This window comes from Schistocerca serialis, chromosome 6 (assembly GCF_023864345.2).
Source record: "Schistocerca serialis cubense isolate TAMUIC-IGC-003099 chromosome 6, iqSchSeri2.2, whole genome shotgun sequence".
In the NCBI taxonomy this organism is placed as follows: Eukaryota; Metazoa; Arthropoda; class Insecta; order Orthoptera; family Acrididae; genus Schistocerca; species Schistocerca serialis.
The window spans coordinates 626,893,623-626,911,841 of record NC_064643.1 but is presented as its reverse complement, the minus strand read 5'-3'; the positions used below and the strand labels follow the sequence as shown (position 1 = coordinate 626,911,841).

General features: G+C 45.6%; 1 pseudogene; it reads left to right on the top strand.

Annotated features, from left to right (window-relative positions):
- The first annotated feature begins 11,775 nt into the window (after nucleotides 1-11,775).
- On the top strand, nucleotides 11,776-11,893 carry LOC126485347 (5S ribosomal RNA; annotated as a pseudogene).
- The last annotated feature ends 6,326 nt before the right edge of the window (nucleotides 11,894-18,219 follow it).

Genomic DNA, 18,219 nt, shown 5'->3' with positions numbered 1-18,219 from the left:
TGGGAAAGAGGAAAATGTGTGTAAAACTTGTCCCAGACACCTTGTCTCCCAAACAAAACCAATGACGTCTAGACGGCTGCCTCGACTTCATTGAAATGCAATTCTTTTCGTCACACTGTTGCTGTCAATACGAACCTACCACAAGACGAAAGAGTGCAGAAATTCACATGACGTGTCAACGCTTTGACGATATAACAGACATTCTAGCCAATGTGACTGGAGACCTGAACAGTATCCAAAAGAAGAACATTTCTTACAGTTTCATGCGGGTGTATGAATGCCCTATGCGTTGAGATCAAGTGAGGGGACACTAAGTAGAACATGGGAAACATTAAAACCATCATCTTAATTTTTCTCTGTCTATCGTTATTCCAGTCTAGAGATGTTTTGGACTGACGGGGTATGATCAAGGTGGTCTGCATAATTATACATTTAATATTATCGCACCGATTAATAGTATGAAGCCGCATTTGTATACTGTTAATCCACACCACAACCACGCAAACATAATTAAATCAAAATCGAATTAGGTGAGATGCAACTGAAAGGGAAAGAACTTGGGAATTAAATTAATAAAGGAAAAAATCTAAATTAATAAACCTTCACATATGTCGAGTGATATGTCGCGTGAAACAGATGCTCCTCGGTACGTGATTACAAAAGTGTGAGAAAGTTATCTCAACCGAACTCTTTCCGTTTCTTCACTACAAGTTCAATATTCCCCAAGACATCCTTTTTCTCATCACCGCTACTTAGCTTTAGAATGAGATAAATTTGCGTCGTTGTCGACTACTGCTTGGTGTCCTTTGCCGCCTCTGAGATTTTGCCCATTCACAGTTGCTCCTTAAACAGCATTTAGCAGAGGAGTGCATTCTAATTTTATGTACTGGTTCCACCTGATTTCTGTTCCTGTTTTTCATTACTCTCACACAAGCGCACAAAGAAGGTTCAAATTTCAAATAATCCAACAAAACTACAAGCCAAACAACAGAAGCGTTTCAAGATTTTAAACACGACGTTGCTTCAGCAACTGTGCATGCAAGATCTTCAATGGATTGGAAATAACAGCCAAAAGTTGCAAAATACAGGTGTATTAAAGCTTGACCATGGTTTCGACAGCTTTAAAACTGTCTTCTTCAGAAGGTATTGTACATGTTAACAAATACTACGACGTTGTGTGTGGAACACAGATGGTATCATTACAATAAGTGAAGATTTCAAACATGGCTGCGCTTCAGCAACTGCGCATAGTGTATTTTAAATGGCGGTTAAGTGGATGACACGCGCATATACCAGACAGATTCAACGACTGCCACATAGGACACAGATTACATGGGATTCTGTGTGAGTATGTTTCACTAAAATTATTTGTAAACGTATCTTGCAATTTTTCTTACTGTAATGAAACCATCTCTGTTCTGCACACAGTGTCGTAATATTTGGTAGTAGGTGCAATACCTTCCGAAGAAGACAGTTTTAAAACTGTCGAAACCATGGTCAGGGTTTAATAAACCTGAATTTTTCATGCGTTTGACTGTTATTTCCAGCCCATAGAAGCACTTCATTTTCCATTCACTCACATCTATTTGTAGCAGAATCTTAGAACACACTTTAGGATCAAACATTAAAATTTACTTAGAAAGAGAGAACCTTCTTCATGGAAATCGGAGTCGTTGCCGATGATGTGAAATTAAATTCGTGATATCCTTAGTGCCAAGTATAAAGGAAATCCGGTTGGTATGATAGTTGTAGAGTAGCTTTTCGTTCAGTAGAAAAGTGATGCCTTTTAAGGAAAACACCTGGTGAGCCAAAAGACCATTAAGATTTACAAATGGACCAATTCACGGATTAATGAAGGTAAAGAGATAAAACTTGACCACAAATTCCCACAATGACATGGGGTTTTATTGAAACCAAAAACTAATGCAAAAACCGGCCAACAGATGGCGATGGACAGCAACATGTCAGTGATGCTCTATGAAAACCGTGTATCAAATGAGCTGTAGTGAGAGAGGGAGACAGTTGCGCCCGTAGTCGCAGCATGTTGACTTTACCAGAACAGGTACTCGTAGCGAAGCTTTGCTATGATAATGGGGAATCCGCTACTGCAGCTTTAAAATCCTATCGCCATAAGAAGGGTGTTCCAGTGGGTAAATGCCTTGTGACAAGTGTCGCTGTGAGGAACACAATCACGAGGTTCGAAGCCACGTGTTGTTTAAACGATTGGCCCATTAGTGGACGACATGGCACAAATGCCACTGCTGCTCAGATAGTTCAGGAAGAACTGGAGACTTCAGAGGGTTCGTCTCCGCATGGTGAAGTCGGCGCTCGTGCAGTCGCACGTCACACCGGCATTCCAAGCACTAATTTTAGGGAGCAGTAAGGTGTACCCTCCTATGCTATCCGTACAAAATCCAGCGCCATCATGAACTGATTATGTGAAGTGGAAAGCGTTTGCGGTGTGAGCACTTCAAAAATTGAGGGAAGCTGACTGGTTGCCAAACGCATTGTCGACCGACGAAGCGCACTTCACACTCCGAGGGTCTATCAACACCCATAACTGCATGATTCGAGTTACTGAAAATCCTATAACTGTGGTGGAAATCCCACTGCATGTCCAGAAAGTCACCTTGTGGCGTGAATTTACCATATCAATCGTGATCGTGTTCTTTTTCTTCCAGGAAACGGAGGGTGCTGCTTTTCAAACTGTCAGCGGGACGGATGCGAGGTATGCCGATATGTCGCAGAATTGCATCATTCCTAGCCTGGCAGAAAATCCTGCTGGAAGGTACGACTTTCATCCAGGATGGCGATCCACCCAATACTGCTACACATGTGAAGGATTCTTGCGCACATCGCTTGGTGAGGATCGCGTGCTGAACTGCCACTTCCGTCAAGCTTGGCCTCCCAGGTCCCCAGACCTGATTACTGGTTGTGGGGTTACCTGACTTCGCAGATCTACCGAAACCGTCTGACCTCGTTAGAGGTGCTGAGGCAACGGCCTTGCCGCAGTGGTTACACCGGTTGCCGTCAGACCACCGAAGTTAAGCGCTGTCGGGCGTGGTCGGTGCTTGTACGGGTGACCATCCAGGCCGCCATGCGCTGTTGCCATTTTTCGGGGTGCATTCAGCCTCGTGATGCCAATTGAGGAGCTACTCGACCGAATAGTAGCGGCTTCGGTCAAGAATACCATCATAACGACCGGGAGAGCGGTGTGCTGATCCCACGCCCCTCCCATCCGCATCCCCCACGGAGGATGACACGGCGGTCGGATGGTCCAGGTAGGCCACTCGTGGCCTGAAGACGGAGTGCTCGTTAGAGGTGCTGAAATACAACATCCGATGGCAGTTTCTCACCATACCTACAGATATGCTATTCTGTGCTGTTCGCAACTTGTCCCTCGACTACAGGTATTGTTGATGAAGACGGCTAAGATGTTGGACATTTGTTACAAAGGACATGGTCTTTGCTAAAAGATGAACTGTTGCGTTAGTTAGTGCTTCCGTATGACATGAATTGTCATTTTTTGGCCTTTTTGGGCGCTTTTCAGTAAAAGCGATTATCATTTCAAGCATGTGTGTCAAGCGGTTAAAGGCGCTTCAGTCTGGAACCGCGTGACCGCTACGGTTGCAGGTTCGAATCCTGCCTCGGGCATGGATGTTTGTGATGTCCTTAGGTTAGTTAGGTTTAACTGGTTCTAAGTTCTAGGGGACTAATGACCTCAGCAGTTGAGTCCCATAGTGCTCAGAGCCATTTGAACCATTTGATCAGCCAGAACATTACGACCACATACCTAACAGCTGGTATGTCCAACTTTGGCACGGATAACAGCAGCGACGCGTCGTGGCACGGAAGCAGTGAGGCTTCGGTAGGGCGCCGGAGGGAGTTGGCACCACATCTGCACACACGAGTCGCCTAATTCCTGTAAATACCGGGAAGAGGCGATGAACTCTGACGCCACGTTCAATTCACATCCCGAATGTGTTCGATCGGGGTCAGATTTGGCGAGTTGGTTCATCAAGTTCATCAATTGGAACTTGCTAGTGTGTTCCTCGAACCACTCCATCACACTCCTGGTCTTTTGACATGGCGCATTATCTTCTTAAAAAATGCATCTGCCGTCGGTAACATGATGGTTATGAAGGTATGTAGGTGGTCTGCAGCCAGTGCACGATACTCCTTGGCGCCATGGTGCCTTGCAAGAGCTCCGCTGGGCCCGTGGATGCCCTCGTGAATGTTCCACAGATCATAATGGAGCCGCCACCAGCTTGTCTCCGTCCCGCAGTACAGGTGTCAAGGAGCTGTTCCCACCGGCCGGGGTGGCCGAGCGGTTCTAGGCGCTACAGTCGCTACGGTCGCACGTTCGAATCCTGCCACGGGCATGGATGTGTGTGATGTCTTTAGGTTGGTTAGGTTTAAGTAGTACTAAGTCTAGAGGACTGATGACCTCAGAAGTTAATTCCTATTGTGCTCAGAGCCATTTGAACCATTTTGAGCTGTTCCCCTGGAAGATGGATTCACGCCCTCCCATCGGCATGATGAAATACATATTGGGATTCATCAGTGCTCTGCCACTCTGCCAGCGTCCAGTGCCGACGGTCACGTGTCCATTTCAGTCGTAGTTGCCCATGTCGTGGTGTTAACATTGGCACCCTTGTACTCTGTCCAGCATTAACGTCTGATGCTAGTTCCGCAATAGTTCGCCGCCTGTCCTGTTTTACCAGTCTGCACAGCCTAAGACGTTTGACATCTGTAATGAAGAGTGGTCGCCCTGAAGACGCTAAACACAGGACTCCTCGAACACCGGACAAGTAGTGCAGTTTCCGAAATTCTCGTGCCGAGTCTCCGGGCGATTGCTATCTGTACTCGGTCAAACTCAGATAGATTTTCTTCCCCATTCTAGACACGGACACGATATTCACTGATACTACATGCAGCATGTGTGTGTCTGACAAACAGTCATTTTCCGCCAAATGATGATGCTATCGCCTGGAAGGGTTGGGTTGTTTTGGGGGAGGAGACCAGACAACTAGGTCATCGGTCTCATCGGATTAGGGAAGGAAGGGGAAGGAAGTCGGCAGTGCCCGTTCAAAGGAACCATCCCGGCATTTGCCTGGAGCGATTTAGGGAAATCACGGAAAACCTAAATCAGAACGGCCGGACGCGGGATTGAACCGTTGTCCTCCTGAATGCGAGTGCAGCCTGGAAGGATTTATGTCTATTGTATGTCAGTGGCTCATCAGTATATATTCCTATGAGATATCTAACCAGGTCTACGACTGGATCGAAAATTTCTTACAGGCACGTTGTAATACGTCATCCTTGATTGAGAGCCACCTACAGACACTTTCGTACCCTAGTGGAGCCTTATAAGACCGTCGCTTTTCAAGTCATAAATTAACCTACTACCAGATAGTAACTTACTGTTTGCATTCTAAGGCTTTTTGCAGACGATTGAGGCATCTGGGAGGAAATTCTGTCTGGTTAAAACTGCGTTACGTAATGTAGTGCCAGTATATCTCGACGCAGTATCAGTCTGGTTCAAGGACTGGTAACAGGCGCTTAGTGTACAGAAATGCAATGCTGTGCACATCACGAAAAGTAATATCCCTTAATTAAATGATTAATGAGGCACAATTCGAGTCATCTTATGCAAATTTTTGGGGGTGTCAATGTGTAGAGGTATGTTGAGGAACGACCATATAAGTTCAATTCCAGGTAAAGCACGTGGCATTGGCAGGACACTGGAAACTCCATCTTGGGTACAGAAAACGTACTGTAACATATTATTTCCTGGCCGCCCATGCATGGGAAGAGGATTTTGTTCGCCTTGAAGATAATGGACCTGTCTTTCTCTAATCCTCTTAAATGGGTGGTGATCCGAGTCGACCAAGTTTATTTATAGGGTGAGAAATTTCCTCAGGGTGTCTGGTGTTTTCCAACATCTGTGGCAAACTGCAAGACGTCCTGCCAGGATGCAGCACCTTGCAGAAGCTTTATTTGTAGGAGTGAGGAGCGCTCTATGAAAACTCCTACATTCTCGCCCTGACTCGGATTGGTTGAAAGGCATCAATGTTAAATAATGCCGTGGGCCATACTTGGAACTCATAAAGTGAAGGAGTCGCCCGTCAGCCGTCATGGAGTGTAGACTTTGTGGGCCCTCTGCCGTGGTGATGATGTTTTTGTAGTGCATTTCACAACCCTGCAAAGGGGTATCCCTCGTGGTCAACCGAGTTACTTTATAAGAGTTCCTAAAAGTATGTTCCCGTGCATAGTCGTAAGCTTTTGCTGTTGCTTCAAGTTAGCATGCAAGGGCTCGGTAGCCAGATCCCTTACATCAGATAGCGAGCCTGTAGTTAGCTGGGTCAGTGAACGAGAAGGACTTGGGAATGTTTAGCAGAGTGATGATTTTGACTGACACTTTCCTTCTTAAGTTTAGACTGTATTCCTGTTTCATTGAAGTGGAGATTACCGGATGGAGCTGCTAGTAGTCAGTTGGAGGCAGTGTACTGAAATGTTAGCAATGAATATATTCTAGCCCATTGGTCAGAACTCGGAATGTCTTCTGAAGCCTGCCGAGGTGGCCGAGCGGTTCTAGGCGCTACAGTATGGAACCGCGCGACCGCTACGGTCGCAGGTTAGAATCCTGCCTCGGGCATGGATGTGTGTGATGTCCTTAGGTTAGTTAGGTTTAAGTATTTCTAAGTTCTAGGGGACTGATGACCTCAAAAGTTAAGTCCCATAGTGCTCGGAGCCATTTTTTTGTTTTCTGAAACTGCAGGGCTTTTAATTATTGACTTTGGAGGTGCGAAAATTTTAATCCCGTCTCGCACGTCAAAGTGAGGTTGGCGACCATTATTTCGATTGATTTGGAAGTTTAGTAGAGCAGATAATTAATCTAGGTTCACCAGTAAACGTTTCTGATTAAATATGCGGAGCAGTTCGTCGCGTGATTTGTGTCGCCTACTTCGCACTGCCAAGAGTGCGTGGGTTCTGGCAACGGCCGCGGATGTGATACCGCGCTACGCCTCGGGAGCTCGGAGCAACCGACGAGATGGACGTTTCATTATGTCCCGTACTTCAATGCCGCTCAAGCATATGGAATCGATATCCAGCCGGACTAAGAGGAGACATCGAGTGTGTACCAAGAAGAGCTGCCCGAATGGTTGAGACTTCCTGGTAGATTAAAACTGTGAGCCGGACCGAGCCTAGAACTTAGGGCCTTTGCCTTTCGCGGGAGAGTGCTGTACCATCTGACCTACCCAAGCACGACTTGCAGGTTCGCAGAAGAGCTTCTGTGAAGTTTGGAAGGTAGAAAACGAGGTACTGAAAGAACTGAAGCTGTGAGGACGGGTCGCGAGTCGTGCTTGTGTAGCTCACGTGGTAGAGCACTTGCCCGCGAATGGCAAAGGTCCCGAGTTCGTGTCTCGGTCCGGCACACAGTTTTAATCTGCCAAGAAGTTTCATATCAGCGCACACTCCGCTGCATAGTGAAAATCTCATTCTGGTCACAAGGTTGTCTGACGGACAAGACAGTGTAACAGAAATCTTGTAAAATCTTAAACGGGAGACACTCGAAGTTAGACGCCGTACATCTCGCGAAAACCTACATAGGCAGCTTCAAGAATCTTATTGCAGGATAGAAAACTTCGAATATTCTTAAGCACTCGACGTGTCCATCCGTACGGGTCTTGCAGAAAGAATCTTGCAAAATAACAGCTCGCACAGAGACGTACAAACAGCAGTTTTTCGGACACTTTATCCACGAGTCTTAATAAATGGTACAAATCAAGTTACCCTTTACCAAGTACTACATATTGATTCGCAAAGGCCGGCCGAAGTGGCCGTGCGGTTAAAGGCGCTGCAGTCTGGAACCGCAAGACCGCTACGGTCGCAGGTTCGAATCCTGCCTCGCGCATGGATGTTTGCGATGTCCTTAGGTTAGTTAGGTTTAACTAGTTCTAAGTTCTAGGAGACTAATGACCTCAGAAGTTGAGTTCCATAGTGCTCAGAGCCATTTTTGATTCGCAAAGTATAGATGTTGATATAAATATATTATACTGTAAGATATCGTAATCCACTTTATCGATGTATGAGAAGTGTGCTCTTACAATGGAATCTGTGTCTACATATGCATTCATCCAGTGTGCCGCTTAAATTGCCTATCGATTTCCATAATGATTTCCGTAGTTTCCTTACATCTTAAACTGACGAAATCTTCTCGGGTTATTGGCTGAGTTATGTCGTTGTGTTGTCACTACGTTTCGGCAAGTTCGCAATACGGCTTATTCGAGCAAAGTCTCGGGTTCGTGTCCAGTTCGTTCAGCCTCTGGAACGCAGACTTCGCTGCCTAACACCCATCACGTGTCTCCGGGAGACATGTTCAGTGCGGTAGCAGGTGGGAGAGGGCGTGGAAGGCGGGGTGCAGAATGGGTGATGGGAGGAGGACACAGCATGAGCGGTTGCTCGGTGGTGTGAAGGGTTTTCCGGTTGTCGAATCCAGGGCATTGCCTGTTTATTTGCCGCGGCGTGTCTTTGGCACGCTACTGACCCATCCGTCGGGTCCTCGGCAGAGAAGTGCTGTCCAGCGACTATAAAGGAAGGAACTTCGCCTGAAAATGTCGTGTAGGAAACTCGTCGAAACGTTGCCACAGCACGATGACATGACTCGGCTGAGAAGCTCGAGAAGCTTTCTACAGTAAAATTCGATGAGGAAGCTTGCTTTCCCGTATAAAATTTCAACTGAATGATGGTCTGGTTCCTGTGACTAGTTCACTACGTGTATCTTTCGCTCTCGAAAAAGAAACCGTCTTAAAGTTGTCATCCTTAACCGTCCTTCCTTCATAATCTCTGGCGGGCGATGCTCTGAGGAAGCGGTCAACGCACTCTAATGGTACCTAGTGGGTTACTACTGCCTCAGACATGACGAATAGACCGCTCGTAACAGACAAAACGAATGGTCCTCTGGTTCATGTCGAAACACAATACATATTTCTGTCAATAATTGGTCGAAAACACACGTGCTATGTTTTAACTGCCGATATTCACTAGATGCTAGAAAAGATGTGAAAGAGGTACCTCACACGTGCCGCCCGTAAATAACAAATAGATAGCCTACCCAGCTGTGTTTCAGCAAGTGTGGCGCGCATATTTAAAAAGTTCTGCAAAAATGGCTCTGAGCACTATGGGACTTAACTTCTGAGGTCATCAGTCCCCTAGAACTTAGAACTACCTAAACCTAACTAACCTAAGGGCATCACACACACCCATGCCCGAGGCAGGATTCGAACCTGCCACCGTAGCGGTCGCGCGGTTCCAGACTGTAGCGCCTAGAACCGCTTGGCCACCACGGCCAAAGTTCTGCAGTTTGGCGTACTATCTCCATAGTGATAGTTCGACAAGAACATCTTTTCAAGGGTGTGCCAGAAACCGAAACCGAACATTAGCATTTTATTCATCTTTCCTTCTTCGTTTTAATTTCTGTTAATTGTCTGAAATACATCATTGTCACTACAGTTCGAACAGATTTAACAAAAAGATTGCCTACACTATGCTTGTCCTTTCTCTTGTAGAATATTGCTGCAAGGTATGGGATGCCTACCAGAGAGGACGTACGGGAAGAGATAGAAAAAGTTCAAAGAATGGCAGCTCGTTTTGTATTATAGCGAAATAGGCGCGAGCGTGTCGTGGATATGATATGCAATTTGAGGTCGCAGCCATTAAAACAAAGACGTTATTCGTTGCGGCAAAATATTTTACGAAATTTAAACCTCCAACTTACTCCTCCGAAGCCCCGCCCGGTTAGCCGTGCGGTCTAACGCACTGCTTTCCGGGCGGGAAGGCGTGCCCCTCCCCGGCACGAATCCGCCCGGTCGATTAGTGTCGAGGTCCGGTGCGCCGGTCAGTCTGTGGATGGTTTGTAAAGCGGTTTTCCATCTGCCTCGCTGGATGCGGGCTGGTTCCGCTTATTCCGTCTCAGTTACACTATGTCGGCGATTGCAATGAAAAACACTATTCCACGTAAGCGTACACAATAATTACTCTAACACGCAAACATTGGGGTTACATTCATCTGGTGTAAGACGTTCCTGGGGAGGGTGGGGGGGGGGAGGAGAGGCGGAAGGGGGGGGGGGGGGGAATCCACTGGGGGCCGAACCGCACAATAACCCTGGGTTCGGTGTGGGGCGACGGTGAGGTGGGTGGACTGCTGTAGCTTGTTGGGCGGTTGTGAACCACTGAAGGCTACGGCGGGGACGAAGCCTCTCCGCCGTTTCTAGGTCCCCGGTTCCATACAATACAATACTCCTACGATTGAGAAAAGATTTTATTGACGACCACCTACAGAGAGAGAAACGATCATTAATCAAAATAAGAAAAATCAGAGCCCGCACGGAAAGAATTAAATGTTCATTAACGTGCGCATTGTTCGATAGTGGAACTATGGAGAATTAGACTGAAGACAGCTCGATGAACCCTCTGCCAGGCACTTACATGTGTATTGCAGAGTAGTCACGTAGATGCAGATCTGATTCGCCCCAGATGCCTTTCCATTGTTATCCGATTTTGGTTCATTTTCTATTTCGTGATCACTCATCTGAATATTTGCCATTTCGGTATTCTTGTGATGACTGAAAGCAGGAAATGCATTAAGATGTACCGCAGTGGAGCAATTTCGGACCACCGAGTTCAGTATTTCGCCCATCTCTCTGTCATCTCCGATCTGGTGTCAGAGTGGCCCTTTTAACGTGAACGTTTCGTCAGGTCCACAGAGACCATTGGAACTTAGCGAAACATTGCACTTCCAGCTATGATAATTCATATTAGTCATTCCTACAGCTGGCACATGTGTCGGTGTCGAAATATAACCCACCGGTTGAGTTGGCGCTATGCGGAAGACAGTGGTTTAGTATTACAGGTGCACGAGGTTCGAATCCGTATCTGAGCAACCAAATTAAGATTTTATGTAGTATTCCGAAACCAAACATGATGAACAGCAGAATTCTTTCTTTGAAATGAGACACTTAAAGTAGTAAAGGAAGTTTGCTATTTGGGGAGCAAACTAACTGATGATGGTCGAAGTAGAGAGGATATAAAATGTAGACTGGCAATGGCAAGGAAAGCGTTTCTGAAGAAGAGAAATTTGTTAACATCGAGTATAGATTTAAGCGTCAGGAAGTCGTTTCTGAAAGTATTTGTATGGAGTGTAGCCATGTATGGAAGTGAAACATGGACGATAAATAGCTTAGACAACAAGAGAATAGAAGCTTTCGAAATATAGTGCTACAGAAGAATGCTGAAGATTAGATGGGTAGATCACATAACTAATGAGGAGGTATTGAATAGAATTGGGGAGAAGAGGGGTTTGTGGCACAACTTGACTGGAAGAAGGGATCGGTTGGCAGGACATGTTCTGAGGCATCAAGGGATCACCAATTTAGTACTGGAGGGCAGCGTGGAGCTAAAAAATCGTAGACGGAGACCAAGAGATGAATACGCTAAGCAGATTCAGAAGGATGTAGGCTGCAGTAGGTACTGGGAGATGAAGAAGCTTGCACAGGATAGAGTAACATGGAGAGCTGCATCAAACCAGTCTCAGGAGTGAAGACCACAACAACAACAGTTTTCCAACCCGAATGTCGCTAATGACTTCACTGTCAATAAGGTGTTAAATTACGATCCGCCACCCTTGTGGCCAGACAACCATTAGGTGCCTCTTGTATTCCAGGGGCATGTTTCAATGATCCGATGTATTTTAAACTCACTTTTAAAGGAAAAGGCAACGGTCTTGCCGCAGTGGAAACACCAGGTCCCGTCAGATCACCGAAGTTAAGCGCTGTCGGGCATGGCCAGAACTCGGATGGGTGACCATCCGGGCCGCCATGCGCTGTTGCCATTTGTCGGGGTGCACTCAGCCTCGTGATGCCAATTGAGAAGCTACTCGACCGAATAGTAGCGGCTCCGGCCAAAGAAAACCATCTTAACGACCGGGAGAGCGGTGTGCTGACCACACGCCCCTCCTATCCGCATCCTCGGCTGAGGTTTACGCGGCGGTCGGATGGTCCCGATGGGCCACTTGTGGCCTGAAGACGCAGTGCTTTTTGAAGGAAAAGCTACAAAAATCTGATGATGCTTCCAACATGTCTGCTTGTTCATCGCCATTTAGCTTGTGTTAATAATCGAGCAAGACAAGATAGCTACTGATTACGGAAAACAATACATTGACGCCGACATAAATCGTACAAAGAAATCGATAATTCGAAGCAATTCTGACAACAGATTCAGCCTTAACTTATCACACAATTAAAGAATTCGTGACTCGCAGATTTGAATGATTTTACACAGTTACGGGCCAGAGTAGAGGAAGTAAAATGAATGTAAATGTCGTGTGACTAGGGCCTCTCGTCGAGGAGTCAAGCAGCATATTGCTCCCTCCTTCCGTCCTACGTGTACCTCGCGAAGAGACCATGAGGATAAAATCAGAGAGATTAGAGCCCACACAGAGGTATACCGTCAATCTTTCCTTCCACGAACAATACGAGACTGAAATGGAAGGGAGTGTGGTGTCACCGCCAGACACCACACTTGCTAGGTGGTAGCCTTTAAATCGGCTGCGGTCCGTTAGTATACGTCGGACTCGCGTGTCGCCACTATCAGTGATTGCAGACCGAGCGCCGCCACACGGCAGGTCTAGTCTAGAGAGACTCACTAGCACTCGTTCCAGTTGTACAGCCGACTTTGCTAGCGATGGTTCACTGACTACATACGCTCTCATTTGCAGAGACGACAGTTTAGCATAGCCTTCAGCTACGTCATTTGCTACGACCTGGCAAGGTGCCATATTCATCAAGAATGTATTCTGAACAGATAATATTGTAAATCATGTACCGGCAAGAGCGACGTTCATCATTAATGGATTAAAGTTAAGTATCAAACTAATTACGTTCGCTTTCTGAATTCTAATTCCTTGTCATGTTCCAGACCTCATGTCAGTATAGTCCTTCCCTCCTCACGCCAGCCTGCGTAAGCTAAAACGCGTGCATTTCTGCGTCCACTAGTAACACGGTGTTGGCTCTTCTGCCAACACAACAGGGAGAACCGATAGAGGTACTCAAGGTACCCTCAGCCACACACCGTCAGGTGGCTTGCGGAGTATGGATTTGACGCCACTTCGGCTACTTGTGCGTCGATGGGGATTAAATGATGATAATTAGGACAACACAACACCCAGTCCCTGAGCGGAGAAAATCTCCGACCCAGCAGGGAATCGAACCCGGGCCCTTAGGAGTGGCAGTCTGTCGCGCTGACCACTCAGCTACCGGGGGCGGAATAGTGGAGGAAGTGCAAAGATGTAAAATAAGAAGATATATTCAAATGCAAAAACATTGAGGATAAATCTATACAGCGTACCCCGTCAGCCCATAAAGTGTAGTAACACGATTAATTCTGACAAGAGTGTACTGAAGTCCTATATGATGGAAAGGCACTATCTCTAAATGTAGCAGGAGACGATGTGGAAGTTGATGTGCTCAAAGTAGACGATCCAGTAATGTGCTCACTGCTTTACAGCGCAATGAAAGATCTAAAGTCAAACGAGTCAGTAGGAGTTACGAGATACTTTCAGAGTTCCTAAATCGGTAGCAGGTTCAGGAATTGAAAGATTGTGTTGGTGTCAAAAATGTCTCACACATGTGAGTTACCATCGGTTTTGGAAAAGCGTTATCATCGCATTAATGAAAATGGTACCTGGGGCTGCATGAGAAAACTAAATGAAAGATAATTCTAATACGAAATTATTTTACACTAAGGTGAGAAAAGTCACGGGATAGCGATACGTACATATACAGATGGCGATAGTATTGCGTACACAATGTATTAATAGAGCAATGCATTTGCGGGGTGTCATTTGTTCTCAGGTGGTTCATGTGAAAAGGTTTCCGATGTGATTGCTGCCGCACGACTGGAATCAAACAGACTTTGAATGCGGAATGGTAATTTGAGCTAAATGTATTCGACATTCCGTTTCGGAAGTCGTTAGGGAATTCAATATTGTGGGATCCACAACGTCTACATCTACATCTCCATTTATACTCCGCAAGCCACCCAACGGTGTGTGGCGGAGGGCATTTTGCGTGCCACTCCATTACCTCCCTTTCCTGTTCAAGTCGCGTATGGTTCGCGGGAAGAACGACTGCCGGAAAGCCTCCGTGCGCGCTCGAATCTCTCTAATTTTACATTCGTGATCTCCTCGGGAGGTATAAGTAGGGGGAAGCAATATGTTCGATACCTCATCCAGAAACGCACCCTCTCGAAACCTGGACAGCAAACTACACCGCGATGCACAGCGCCTCTCTTGCAGAGTCTGCCACTTGAGTTTGCTAAACAACTACGTAACGCTATCACGCTTACCAAATAACCCTGTGACGAAACGCGCCGCTCTTCTTTGGATCTTCTCTATCTCCTCTGTCAACCCGACTTGTTACGGATCCCACACTGATGAGCAATACTCAAGTATAGGTCGAACGAGTGTTTTGTAAGCCACCTCCTTTGTTGATGGACTACATTTTCTAAGGACTCTCCCAATGAATCTCAACCTGGCACCCGCCTTATCAACAATTAATTTTGTATGATCATTCCACTTCAAATCGTTCCGTACGCATACTCCCAGATATTTTACAGAAGGAACTGCTACCATTGTTTTTTCTGCTATTATATAATCATACAATAAAGGATCCTTCTTCCTATGTATTCGCAATACATTACATTAGTCTATGTTAAGGGTCAGTTGCCACTCCCTGCACCAAGTGCATATCCGCTGCAGATCTTCCTGCATTTCGCTGCAATTTTCTAATGCTGCAACTTCTCTGTATACTACAGCATCATCCGCGAAAAGCCGTATGGAACTTCCGACACAATCTACTAGGTCACTTATATATATTGTGAAAAGCAATGGTCACATAACACCTCCCTGTGGTACGCCAGAGGTTACTTTAACGTCTGTAGATGTCTCTCCATTAAGAACAACATACTGTGTTCTGTTTGCTAAAAACTCTTCAATCCAGACACACAGTTGGTCTGATATTTCGTAGGCTCTTACTTTGCTTATCAGGCAACAGTGCGGAACTGTATCGAACGCCTTCCGGAAGTCAAGGAAAATGGCATGTACCTGGGAGCCTGTATCTGATATTTTCACTCGTCAAGAGTGTGGCGAGAATCCCAAACTTCAGGCATTACGTCTCACCACTGACAACGCAGTGTCCGACGGCCTTCACTTAACGACGAAGAGCAGCGGCGTTTGCGTAGAGTTGTCAGGACTTACAGACAAGCAACACTGCTTGAAATAAACGGACAAATTAATGTGGGACGTACGACGAACGTATCCGTTAGGACAGTGCTGCGAAATTTGGCGTAATGGGCTGTGGCGTCAGACGACGGACCACGTCAGTTGAACCCTAGATAACTAAGAAACCGTGGCCTGGTCAGGTAAGTGTCGATTTCAGTTGATAAATGCTGGTGGGAGGTTTCGAGTGTGCACACACCCACGAAGCCGTGCACCCAAGTCGTCATCAAGGCAATGTGCAAGCGGGTGATGGCTCTGTAATGGTCTGGGCTGTGTTTACATGGAACTGAGTGGGTCCTCTAGTCCAACTGAACGGATAATTGACTGGAAATGGTTATGTTCGGTTACTTCAACCGATCATATATTGACATAAGCGAGAGGTCAGTCCGTGGACAAAATCCTTCATCGGCAATATTTTCTCAATTGTGGACGGCTATAGAGGTAGTATGGCTCTTTATTTTTTTAAATTTTTTTTAGATGCCTCATGACTTCAGTCACCTTAGTGTAAAATGCTCACCTAGATAATATAAAGAACAGAAAGAAAAAGTGAAGGTGAACTGAACAAATACCGGTTTGGTATCAGGAAAGGAAAATGTACCATAGAAGCAATTCTGACATTACACTTAGTAATGAAAGGAAGATTTAACAAGAATAGGAGACTTACTAAGCATCTGTGGATCTAGAGAAACCTTCGACAATGTAGGATGAAATAAAACGATGACATTCCTTATGGGAATGGGGCTGAAATGCTCATAAAAACCAACAATCTACAGTACCAACAACACACAGCGTCAGTAGTAAACGTGAAGCGTCCAGAAAGATATAAGAAGGATATAAGACAGGTTGGAAGTTGCCTGTTAAACGACCACTTTCGGTTTTGAAATAAATTTCCTGCAGTTGTCGCGAACTTGTCTTTGGTGATACTTTGCAAAAACGTTTCTGTAGCCAGTATCGATATATGTAGTGCATATTCTTTGAGTTGTCCCTTTGAAACATTGGACGGAAGATATCAGCCAAGACTTTCCGGGCAATATATCAATCAGCGGGCTGGCGGTGGAAAAACGTGATAGCTTTGGGATACACACTTGTTTTCGAATGCTTGGAGTGGCTGGACGGTTTGGATGGAGTTAGGTGCGGCGGCAGCGTGCCTGAAGTATTGGTGAGGAAGTGTCATTTGTCTGCGGTTACTCCAACTGGTTGCTCGTCTGGAAGGTTTCCCACTAACGCATTCGACTGCTGTTCGCATCGCACGGCTAGTTTCCATGCAAATTCGTGTAGTAAACTAGCTATGAGCTGCGAAAATGAGCTGGTATTATATGCGCGTGGTGATGCAAAGGCTAAGTATCTTTGTGAATTCATGTTGAAGCTGGTTACAGAATCGTATTCTTGTCACTTATTACGAAACATTAGGCAATCAATGAAATGATGTTCCCCTTTAATTTAGCTCGTTCTATCGTTTTCTTGTAGTCTAGTACATCCTCCGAGCTATGTGCGCGCGTCTTTCGGATGTCACGTGGCTTATATACAACTATCACTTGATTTGGCAGCAGTTTTTTAATCTGATAGCTCATACTTCTGTTCATTTCTGACTTTGAGTCATTTACTCAATATTTACGTGGATATTGGAGGGTGCTTTGTATACTGCCGTTTCGTGTTGACGTGTTGCAAGGTGCCACCTTTGTCTAATCAGTGGTGAAATGTCTATGATGTGAGCCGCCCAGTTGGCTCCGTTGAGCTTACTTCAACCTTACTATACTTCTTACACCTCTGTTTGTCGGTGCATCTGCGGTTTTGATGCCGGGGGAAGGATGAACAGCAGAATGTTTCATTTGGCAGCCAGAGCGGCACTTTGATACTCAAATGTCGTTTGTCAATTTATATTTTACATTTCACGCGTCTAGAAGTAAATGAAGTGTATACGTACTTCTATAACCATGTTTATTTCGTATTCATGCTCTATTTCTGTGTCTGGGTCTACATCTCATTGTTACTTTACCTACTCCTTCTCTTCTGCTGGTGTGTGTGTGTGTGTGTGTGTGTGTGTGTGTGTGTGTGCGCGCCGTCCGGTGCAAACTGTGGACCTCGGTTCAGTAGCGTGCACGCGGCAGTGTAGTTCGGTAAGTTAGGGCATGCGTTAAGGTCTAAGTTAAATGGAATATGTAAGGCCAGGATGCTAATGCATTACTTTCGGACGCCGACACGGTAAATCATACCGTAGAACTTCTTTCAGCTAGGGAGTGCCATCATGCTTATTAATATTTCACTTCCTAAACTCGATTCTTTGTCCTGCCGCAACTTCGAGACGGGAGAGCGCTTTGACCAATTTGTATCTCATTTCAACTAGTGAGTGTCTTATGTGTGAATTTAATGTATGTTTCCTTTATGTTCGTGCTAAAATCCTTTTTCCGTGGTCCAATTTTATGTATTTCGTATCAGGCCTATTGTGCTGTGTAAGATTCTGACAGCAACCACGTTTTTCTTATATGCTATATTGAGCCTTAAGCTCTGTTAATTCGTCTTCTCCTACTGTGACTGTTTTTCAATAGCTTTACATGTGAGTTTAATTCTGCATTTAGAATATCTTTCGTGAATTCAGTATTATACATTGTTTGTTGTCTTAATTAGAATGTGTGCGTTCAAACCACGTGGCGAGCCCTCAGCTCAAAGCGATCATTTATTCAAGTTTGTTGTTCAGTTTCAGTCTCAAATTCTGTGCCAATTTGCTATCATTCTGAATGAACTTTCGAAGTAAAAAATTTAGGTCAATGGAAGCGTCATATTCCACCCGGTTACTTTGATCCATGACGTAAGGGTGTTGTGGTGTGTGACGTCATTACGGCGCGGAGTTTGAGTTGTTTGACGGCGCTCTCTGGTGGTGTGTA